This window comes from Tachypleus tridentatus, chromosome 8 (assembly GCF_004210375.1).
Source record: "Tachypleus tridentatus isolate NWPU-2018 chromosome 8, ASM421037v1, whole genome shotgun sequence".
NCBI classification, from domain to species: Eukaryota; Metazoa; Arthropoda; class Merostomata; order Xiphosura; family Limulidae; genus Tachypleus; species Tachypleus tridentatus.
In genome coordinates, this window is record NC_134832.1 from 89,347,510 (window position 1) to 89,358,855 (window position 11,346).

Below are 11,346 nucleotides of genomic sequence, written 5' to 3' on the forward strand. Positions count from 1 at the left end.
CAAGTTCTAAAAAAATGTCACACCATTATCAGCTTTAAATATATCAGAAACATACTTTAGATATAGCAAGGATCATGAGAAACATACTTATACTTGTAACATGCTTTACTGGAAGCCTCATTACCGGCATATCTATCATGTGGCTGTGGATTCATGTTAAATATTGGTTCATGATAGTAGCACTTGTGCAATGACAACATTGCAGTAAAATGCAGTAGAATATGCTATCACTTACATCAGTTGTATGCTCAGTATGTTATGTCCCATGAATTTAGATACTGCATAATGAACCTACTAGCAGTTGTGGTCTTTGTAAAACACTTGACACTGCCTTTGTAGTAGAAAGTTCACTGTTAAAGTAGAAATACATCTCTGACGAGATTGATAAATTTAAAATTATCACATACATTAAATGTGTCTGTGTGTTTGTTTTTGTTGTAGGCTTGCTTCTTTTGAACATTGCCTATTGTCTCTGTTTATGATCCCTTTACTCATATTAATTAGACGATTTGTATGTTCAAGTATAATTATACATGTGGTCTTTACAAAGGTAAAATCCGAGCAGTTGGAGGAATACTGATTCTTCGTGGATAGGAAATTCGTGATTTTCAACAGATGAACTTAATGTTATTTCATATAGAAGGATTAGTGCAGAATATGTTGTTTAATTGACCGGAGTTTTCATAACAGTAGAAAAAGCACAATCACACATTACCATGGGGTAAGAAAGCTGTTATTTCTACACCTTTAGCTGAAGCTTTCATGTTTGTTACTGGTGTGAACCACAAGTAGTATTATCCTTCAATGGAAATCATCAGTAATGTATTTGCACCACCAACTATCTGTTCAGCTCGTTTGCTAAAATCATCAATGAGAACTTTGATATTGTTGAAGGTCTTATGACCACAGTTCATGCTGTTACATCCACCTAGAAGAATCTTGACCAGTTTGTTAAGTATGACATCATGGCCAATCGAAACATTATTCATCTTTTATAAAGAACTACCAAGGCTGGTTCTGGTATAAAGAACTACCAAGGCTGGTTCTGGTATAAAGAACTACCAAGGCTGGTTCTGGCATGGATAGGTGGTTAGAGCGCTCGGATTCCTATCACACCAAACATGCTCACCCTTTCAGCCCTGGAGGCGTTATTACGTGATATTCAATCCCACTATTCATTGGTGAAACAGTAGCCCAAGAAGTGGTCTTATACTGCTAAATTAGAAACAGCTAGCATAGATCGCTCTCATATAGCTTTGCCTGAAATTCAAAATGAACAAACCAAGGCTATGGATACTCCAGGATCAAATGAAAAACTGACTAGCATGAGTTTATGTGACCCTGCTCAGGAGCCAACGTAATGGTCTGAAATAAACACGTTGCTAGAATCAGCATTCAGCAACAAAAAAAGCAATTTATTCAATTATAACACAATTTAGGAATGAATTCAACACTTACAAAACACAGATAACAAACACCTGCCAAGCCAGGACTTGATGTTAATATTAATGAACACTGTGTCATATATTTTAATATTATTTCATGGAATCAGGAAAAAGAACCATAAAAATCTAATTTCAAAAAATAGAGCAAAGCAAAAATCCATTTAAATGTTAATAACAACTAGCAGATTATTCGTGGCGCAAGTGCTCACTTGAGGTGCCAGAAATTGCGCCAATGACAGTGCATGGTGGCTATGAGCGAGTTGCAGCCATGTATAGTAATTTCTGTTGAATTCATTTATTTTTCTTGCTTAAAGACAAAAACATGCCAAAAACAAAAGATAATTCATTAGCTATTCATAAGAAACGTACTAATTAATGGTAATATCGCTATTCATCGGTTTGTAACTCTGTAATTCGTGAAAATCAATTAAATCTGCGTGTGACGTATTCAAGACGTCATATCGGCAAACTTATGTTTGTAAACAAATAGCATAAGTTCGAGAACATTTTTTTCCAAGTTTTTTTTCAATTTGTAGCCAAAACGACAGTTTTCGCTTGAATACCCCGTAGATACTTGAAAAACTGATAACACAGAACTGTTTCTGACATTATTTGTCGCTTTATAACTCCGTAAACGTCGAATCGGCGTCCGACCTCTCATCTTCGTTTTGCTTCACAATTCGCAACAATTTCAGCCACCTTATTTTTTTCTGCACATTCAAATATAGAGAAAAACGTTCTCTGTGACGGGAAATGAAGGCAAAACGGGGAAATCGTGAGCCCTATTAGAAATCTACATGTACACAGGATAAAAATTTCGCGAAATTATGGGTTGCAAATCACGTATTAAAAACGTTTTTCCAGTATTATATATATAACTTAGAGACTCATTATTGTGATGATGATGATATCAACTGATAAAACGCGATAATTCACTAACATTATCGCTTACTAAACATCTCTTGACTCTTTCTCTTAGTGAAGCTGCTGGCAGCGTATTTATTCACTGAGTAGGTCACAAGATTACACCTAATGCGATAATAAAGTTACTTAATCTTCTACTACACTAATAGTATTTGTACGTCACCCTGGGGAAATTCGTTTCAGTTTCATCATACAAACAAATGTATTTAACATACAGATGATAAGCTAGAATGTGATCTATCATTTTAATGCAACTTAAAATTCACAGATAAGTCAAACGATAAAAGAGGATAATAAAGGAATGATAAATACAATTATTACCATAAAGAAATAGAATTTACTGTCACACAAACAAATCGAGTTCGATTCTGGGTAATACCGCAAAATAGCATCTCTTTACTTGTTGTATACATTGTAAGAGTAACAGCCAAATCCCTTAGCATAATGGTGGATGTAAGGGCGATGTTTAATGGATACATTTCCTATGTTCGACACTTCATAATTAGAGATGTCATCAAATATCCCAAGAGTATCTGCCTTGAATGCTAAATATAAATAAAAAGCATATGGATAATTGTTAGAAACCAAACGTTGTTTAAAACTGCTGTGCTACTGGGGAGCAGAAATGAATAATAAAAAAGTACTTAATATTGATTTGATTGAAAGAGATGATTTTTGATTTAAAAGAAAGTGTAGCAATCATATCAAATGCTATTAAAAATAGTTTCATAAATTAGAAAGAAAATAATAGAAAAATATACAAATAAGTTAATTATATAGGTATAATAATTAGGATATAAAGAATTCATTCTCTCCTGTGAAAACACAGTAGTTGCATTGCACAGAAACCAAATAAAAGAAAATTCATTGCTCAGAAGAGTTAATATTTCGTACCCCCGTAGAGCAGTCATTAAAAGAAAAAGTATAGAATTCGTGGTTCTATTCCCTGCAGTAAACATACCTTATAACCCTATTTGGCTTTTATATAATACATCAAAATCAAAATGTAATATATTGTGTAGTGGTTTTTGTTTGTTTGTTCTCGAATTTCGCACAAAGCTACACGAAGGCTTATCTCCGTTAGCCGTCCCTAATTTAACATTTAAGACTAAAGGGAAGGCAGTTAGTCACGATCACTCACCGCCAACTGTTGGGTTACTCTTTTTATCAGTGAATAGTGGGATTGATCGTAACATTATGTCGCCCCCACGGCTGAAAGGGCAAGCTTATTTGGTATGACGGAGATTCGAGCCTGCGACCCTCAGATTGCGAGTCGAGCGCCTTGACCACCTAGCCATTTCAGTGGCGTTTCTGTACTGCATTGAAACCAAAATATAATACTTTTGCAGTGTTTTTGAGAAACCTTAAAATATATAATAAACTTAAGTACAATTGAGGGCATTTTCCTGTAAAATTTCAAAAGGTGCGACTACAAAGACTTTAGACAAGGAGAATGCTAAAACTAATTTAAATAATTCTTGGCAAGTTGTATCACCTAGTAATTTATCTAAAGTTATTAGTAAGCTTTTGAAAGAGACATTTAAGGTACGTACTCAAAATGTTGTTTATGAACAGACAAAAGAAATATATCTAGTTTGCATTACTTCCCCTCGCCACCTAGTATATCCTAACTTAAGACTTCATAACGAATGAAATACTTACAATTTGAGAAATCAAAGTTAACCAACGAAGAAGCAGAAAAGCTTAGTCGAAGCAGTCAAACGTCGGTAAATCCCTTTGTGAGCCAATCAAAATTAAAATAATTCATGATATGAATTTGTGACATATTCGTAGAATAATTATTGGTAAAAATGAGTTAGAGTAGCAACTTGTAATGTATAAAAAAACTAGTGCATTGTGGTAACATTACATTCCAACAATGGCTTTTTTGTCATGTTGCTTTGTAACAAAATAATCGCCTGATATTGTTATTTGTCTATCTACTGGAAGTATAAATTGAAATCTGTAGACAATAAAACTGGAAAATATTTGTTGAATTTCTTAATGTAGAATTAAAGAGGTTTGTTTTTATTTGAAACGTTGGTGATATAACGGACATTAGCTTAATTTTAAAACAATTTAATTTTAAAATAGAATTAATATTTCTACTTTTCTAATAAATTTTATGCACTTGACTCTAGGCTAAGTGATACCACACTACGTCTTAACTTTAAGCTTATTATACTAACACTCACTACACTTACAAGGCTTCATAACACTCACCCTTACAGTCCCTTGCACCCCCATTACTAAAATCATAATTAGCAGTGAGCAATCGAGCTATTCTATCTGAATAAATACATTTTGGCTTTTATGACTCGTTCCTCCTCTTTGGAGAAAGCAAATGTTTTGTGCTGTGACACGAATTAGCTGTGATGTAAGTTAGATATTTTATACTTTCTTATGACACACAGAAGGTCGAGTACGATATATTAAAGGACTTTTGAATATGCAAATCAGCGAGTCACGTGATAATTACAACCAATGAAAATTTGCAATATAATGAAATGTAGAAGAACTGCATGAAGGGTAGAACAGTTAACCATTACATCCAATTACTATATAATTATAAATCAAAGGAATAATAGATAATTGCAGAAAGTGATGGTAATTATTTAAAATAATTGGAAATAATTATAGTTAAAAAAACATGACGCCAGTTATTAATAATAATTACAGGCGTGGTTTGAGTTTTGCATGCATCATTTATATTTAATTATAATAAAGTGCAGATTATCATGATATGACAGCCATCGTCACAATAATTGAAAATAATTATAATTTAAAAAGGAGATAATCCAGTTTGATAAAGTATAATTGTAGAGTAGAGAAACAAAAGTTCTGTGTGTAATAACAATAATGGAAGATCATTTATAAGAGTACAAACAGAACATGACGTTTTGATCCTCCTGTGGAAGATGTATATAAAAAACTAGAATGAGAGCTTACATTCATCTGTTTACAGCTACTCTAATAAAGTCTTAACTTCATGTATCTTCTTCACTGACTCAGCATGGCCAGGTGGTTAAGGCAATCGACTCTTAATACGAGGATCGCGGGTTCGAATTCCTGTCCCACCAATCATGCTCGCCCTTTCAGCAATGGAGGCGTTATAATGCGACGATCAATCCCACTATTTGTTGGTAAAAGAGTAGCCCAAGAATTGGCGGTGGGTGGTGATGACTAGTTTTACACTACTAAATTATGGACGGATAGCGCTGATAGCTCTCATGTAGCTTTGCGTGAAATTGAAAACAAACCAGATTTTCTTCACAATGGAAAAGTTAAAAAAATCCCATTCTTATTACAGTTATTTTTGTTGTTTTGTAAATATTCCATTCTTATTATTAAACATCGCTTTGTTCTTCCACATAGGTCAGTGTATACAATATGTGGCAGTAGACACAACTGATAACCCAATGTGGCTCTTCTGTATTGCGTGAATGGATTAAAGAAATTTCCACTTTTGAATTTCCACCAGAGAATTACTAATGGGTTGATCTTGATTTTGTAACTTAAATAGCAACGTGTTGTAAACAAACCTGAAATCAGATTCATAACTTAACATAATGCAAAATACATCTTGAGGTATACTTCTAAAGTTACACCATTCAGCAAAAACTTGTTTTGCCGACCATGACAGCAGCCTGGCTATTTGGGGTATCTATCAATGTGTCGATCTTTCATTCCATTGTTATCGCTATCTTTAAAGTCGAGATTTTCAGAATTATGTGCCTTTCACTCACACCAATGTAGCGCAACGACTTCTCTTGGCTTCTCCATTACAAGTCAGTTGTACTTCTATGTGTATCTTATAAACATACATATTGTAAGATAAAAAATCAGTTTGTTACCTAGATGTACATCAACCTGCGAAAGTTTGTTCCATCACGTTTGACAAACTTTAGTTTCACATGTAGATTTCACTGTGCTAGATTAACGTATTCATCTTCTAATCGCGATATAGAGAATACAATGGGTCCTCTGTCATCGATGGAAGACCATAATATTCCATTCACTGATGCTTCTCATTCACTGTCTGTGTAAGAAGAAGAGAGAATAAGTTTAGCTTTATACGCTAGTAGAACTTTTCATGGATACACAAACAGGGATATTCAATAGTCTACATTGCTAGAGGATATTGTGAATGTATCGAGTCACCAATTTACATTCACAGCCATCAATATCTAAATTGCATCAAACAGTTGTTTGAAGAAAAACACATATAACCACTGACTAAACATTTGAAAGCTAGTACAGAGCCGTAAACTCAGAGTACTAGATGTTTTCTCCCTCTTTTACATGATACAAAAGTATCGTAGCGTTGATTGTCTCTCCTTAGAAGACATCTCCTTCATTCAAACATTAAACTACTTACTATATGATCCTTAAAAAAGCTGTTTAATTTTGAATAGGTAATTTTTATCTTCTTATATTAATGTTCCCAAAGAGATATAACTCCATGCCTCAAAGATTCTTGTTTTTGATGACTGTATCCAATGTACTTGTTCTTATAGGTTGGGTAGGTCTATTTAGAATGACGTTTATTGTACCAGGATCGTAACAGGTTTTACCCTATAGTAAACTCGTATACTTTCCTTACAGAAGAACCGTAAACACTGTAATTTACGATTTTAACGTCCCCACCATTTAATAATGTTGAATATTAACACTTTCAGACTGTTGTGTGTTGTCTAACCATTGTGTACTTACTTGACTTTAGTTAGAAATATTGTATCCGTGGTTGGGTACAAAAACTGTAAACTTTAGTGGTATAAACTTATTCCTATACATGCATACAGAAGCAAGAGTTGTGTAACTGAAAGAACCAATATCGTAAGTGGCAAAAAGCTCAGTCCTGAACTGTAGACAGCGCCATCATAATATGTTAAACTCAGATCGACAAAACTTAATGAGATAAAATAAAACAAATAATGCATGTTTTTCATCATAGTTTTTTAATGTGATATTCGCATTTTATCGTCACATAAACAAAAGTTTAGGATTACATAACTTTCAGTTTATGAGAACATAGAACTTTAGGTACAATAAATTCCAATAACGTATCTATTAAAAATAGATAACATTACCAATAATCTCATCCTGAAAGCCAAAGCTGTATTCTTCCTCACTGTGTTGTCAGTACCAATCCAAACATTTTTATCTCATGGGTGTGGTCACGGTGTCTGGTGAATAAAAGTTCATGTTGGGTATAGGTAGGGTCTTTGTGTTAATCAAATGAGAAAAATATCCTTTCTGTAACTCAACAAAACCAAAAGTTTTAGGAACTATTGTAATTCCTTAGAAATAAAATTAAAATAGTTCTAATTTTAAGAAATTTGGTACTCATAACGATCATTTTGCCGTCTTTAACAATAAAGTCCAGTTTCTTCGCTGATAGGTAAGATAATTTGAGCTCCCCGCGAGTACAGCGGTATGTCTCTAGATTTACAACGCTAAAATCAGGGGTTCGATTCCCCTCGGTGGGCTGAGCAGATAGCCCCATGTGGCTTTGCTATAAGAAAAAATAAACAAACAAGATAATTTAAAATTAACTTGAAATCTTTTCATGTTATGAGCTATAGCTATGTCACTCTTATGGTGCTCGAAAACATAAAAACTCACAAAACTAATTGCATGAATTGTAGTCTTTCAAAACGTTTTTGTTTACGTCAAAATCGTAGACCATACAGCAATTCACTTCGCGAGTTTGTTTCTTAGTCGCTCCCAAAATAAAAATAATAAAAATAAATTATTTATGAATGAACCTTTAACATTTTTCTCGTGGAAAAACATGTATAATGGAAATACATAAAAAATGTTTTACTGTCGATACAACATACTTTGCTGTATCTGTGTAGATCAGGACAGGCCCTCTAGCCTTACACTGCTAAATTAGGGATGGCTAGCGCAGATAGCCCTCTTGTAACTTTGCGCGAAATTGAAACACAAACAAAAAAAACGGATCAGGACAATGTTTTGTCCTGTTGATAATAACAAAACATGTTTTACATTGAAAACATTACCACTCGATGAAATTATCTTTATTTTCTGTTTTTTGTTTTATGTCTGTTGTAGCAGTCTGTTGATTTAAAAGAATACACTTACAATCAGCACAAGCGAAGGGTTGATCGTTTATGCAGCCATTACTGTAACAAACTTTACAGTAACTCACACAATAATGTATATTTAAATTACTAAACCCCTTATCAAAATCAGAACATAATATGAGACACTGAGAAAAGTTTTTGTTGATTTGATAACGTCGATATAGTTATCACGTAACCAAAGGAAATATTTTCGGGATATCACAGTCCTTTGTAGATAACCGTAGAAATTATACAAAGACACGGGTGTGTTGAAACTGTTAAGTGATGCTCAAACATCATTATCTCTTTCATTCAACAAGAACCAATAGAAACAAAGCAAGAACCGTTGATATCACTGGCTATTCAAGTAAGTAATTGTCTTTCTTTATCACTGATAATTTATAATTACATAATTTTCTAAGATGTGCCACAACTATAATAATGGTCTTGATATAGCAGAGATCGTCGTTATTACTTATTGATAGCACTGACTGATTTTTCAAGCCATCAGTCTTAATATCAGTGAACTTCAACAGCTATCTACAGGCATTTGTGAATATGTGACCTCAGTGCTAAATGATTCATCTAATGTTAAATCTTTTTCACTCAGATCAACCTTTGTGACATGACAGAAACGTGAGAATATACTGGTTCTAACCTTATCTTTAGATTATAAATTATGTGTGGTCTTATGAGGTATATTCTATATCTTACCATTAAACAAACTTAGGATATTCTTGAGAGGCCACTCATATAAGTCTTCTTTAAAACTTATATTTAAAGTCGTAGACATGATATTTGTATTTTTAGCTTGCTTTGATGCAGTTTTTTAGTATTAAACTAATCTCCTCACGGGTGTTTACTAGATGTCTGTTAAAGAAAATAATTGTAAAATTACCGAATCAAATACGACAAAACTTATATACTTATTTGTTAATACTATTATATTATTCAAACGCTTACTCTCGCCAACACTATTATTGGACAGGTGTTTATTTTCTCGAGAACTCTGGCTGTTATACAGAGTGCATGATTACTCTCTTTCTCAATAGATAAAATGGACGCAACCTGATTTTCAAGTATATTTTACAGCACGTTTAAACATCCAAAGGTACACTTTATGAAACACATGGTGTTTTTTTTAAACTGTACTTGCATACGGTAGAGATCATTTTGAGAATCTGAACCCATCTGTTGGTTTTTACTCTATAAATACGATGGTTTCATACAACCACACTTACAGTTACCATTCGTTGTTGTCTCGTTCTGATTTTTGTCATAATAATTGTAAACTCGAATTCAAGTCTTTATACGCATCCCCACATATCTGACAACATCATATTCTCTTTCATTACACTACAATCCATACATTATGAAACTGGATTATTTCATTTTTAAGCTATCATTATTTTCAACTATTGTCAATAATGGATGTCATGATAATCTGTCATTACATACTATAATTAAATATAATTGCTCCATGCAAAACTCAAACCACACTTATAATTATCATCAATAATTGGCGTCATGTAATTTTTAAACTATATCTCCAATTATTATGAATAAATGGCATTACTTTATTTATCATCTATTTAATCTACAATTGGCTGTTATAGTTATTTAACCGTTGTGCTCCCCTTCCCCCCCCGCCGATACCCTAGAGTAGTGTTGTTTCTTGTGGTACCAGAATGCCATAATAACTACTCACTTCCACGAGACACTAACTCATACTTCACATAGCCTCAGAACATGAAGAATGGATCAGATATTCAGGTTATTTCAAACGATGTACCAGTCAAGTCGCCGGCTGGAGAACTTATGTATTTCTGTCGGACTGTTGAAACAGAACTTGGGAAACTATCATCCTTCTACCCATAGATAGGTTAAAGAAAGCAGCATGGAGAATGGGTGTGCTTTGAATTGCATACAAAAATAATATAACATTGTTATACGTCAGTTTACTCTTTACGAATTTGAAAGCTATTCATATAAACAATCTCAACTTGTAAGCATCAGAAAGTTGTGGGGTTCTGCTTTAAGATTTATATTATTTTTTACCCACATGAGTTGCCTATGTAATTACTGTATTAATGGAAAATAACTTACGCAGATGCTAGTTTTTTTTGGGTTTTTTTTCAAATCATATATGAGATAGTTTATTCAGAGAAGTTGGAAAGGAATTATGTTTTCTAAGAAATTATAATAAAACAAAAATATATCATTTTATAATTCAGGTTAACCATATGTTATGAACGCACAAATTCATGAAGTCAGTTATTAATAGAAACACTGGAATCAATGAATGTACTACCGTAACTGAGATTGCATTAGCAAATTATTTAGAAATTGCAATGTAAGATGGCAACAACATACTGACTACATCATTGTTTAATAAACTAAAAAAAAACTTAATATAAGTATTTGTTTAGGTGAGAACTATCTTACAAATAAATACATCGAAAATGGCAAGCTACTCATTAGTTTGTTTTTGAATTTCGCACAAAGCTACACGAGGGCTATCTGCGCTAGCCGTCTCTAATTTTACAGTGTAAGACTAGAGGGAAGGCAGTTAGTCATCACCACCCACCGCCAACTCTTGGGCTACTCTTTTACCAACGAGCAGTGGGATTGACCTAACTTTATAACGCCACCATAAACTAAGAATTTTCAGAAGATAGTTCGTCCTTTTATAGTGGTAAATAAACCTACGTTTCATTTTACGTGTTTTCTTATATGAAGCAATGATAATCAGTTAATGATAAAATGTCAGTTTCCATCACTTGTTTTTTCAAGGTCAAATCTAGAGCACAGTTGATTAAATTTTATTGTTGGTACACAACTTCAGTAGTCGCAACAGTCGTACTAAAGTGTTAAGAGCACGTTGCTGA

At 33.3% G+C, this 11,346-nt stretch overlaps 1 pseudogene; it reads left to right on the forward strand.

Annotated features, from left to right (window-relative positions):
• Positions 1 to 459: 459 nt before the first annotated feature.
• On the forward strand, positions 460 to 998 carry LOC143223955 (glyceraldehyde-3-phosphate dehydrogenase 2-like; annotated as a pseudogene).
• Positions 999 to 11,346: the final 10,348 nt, after the last annotated feature.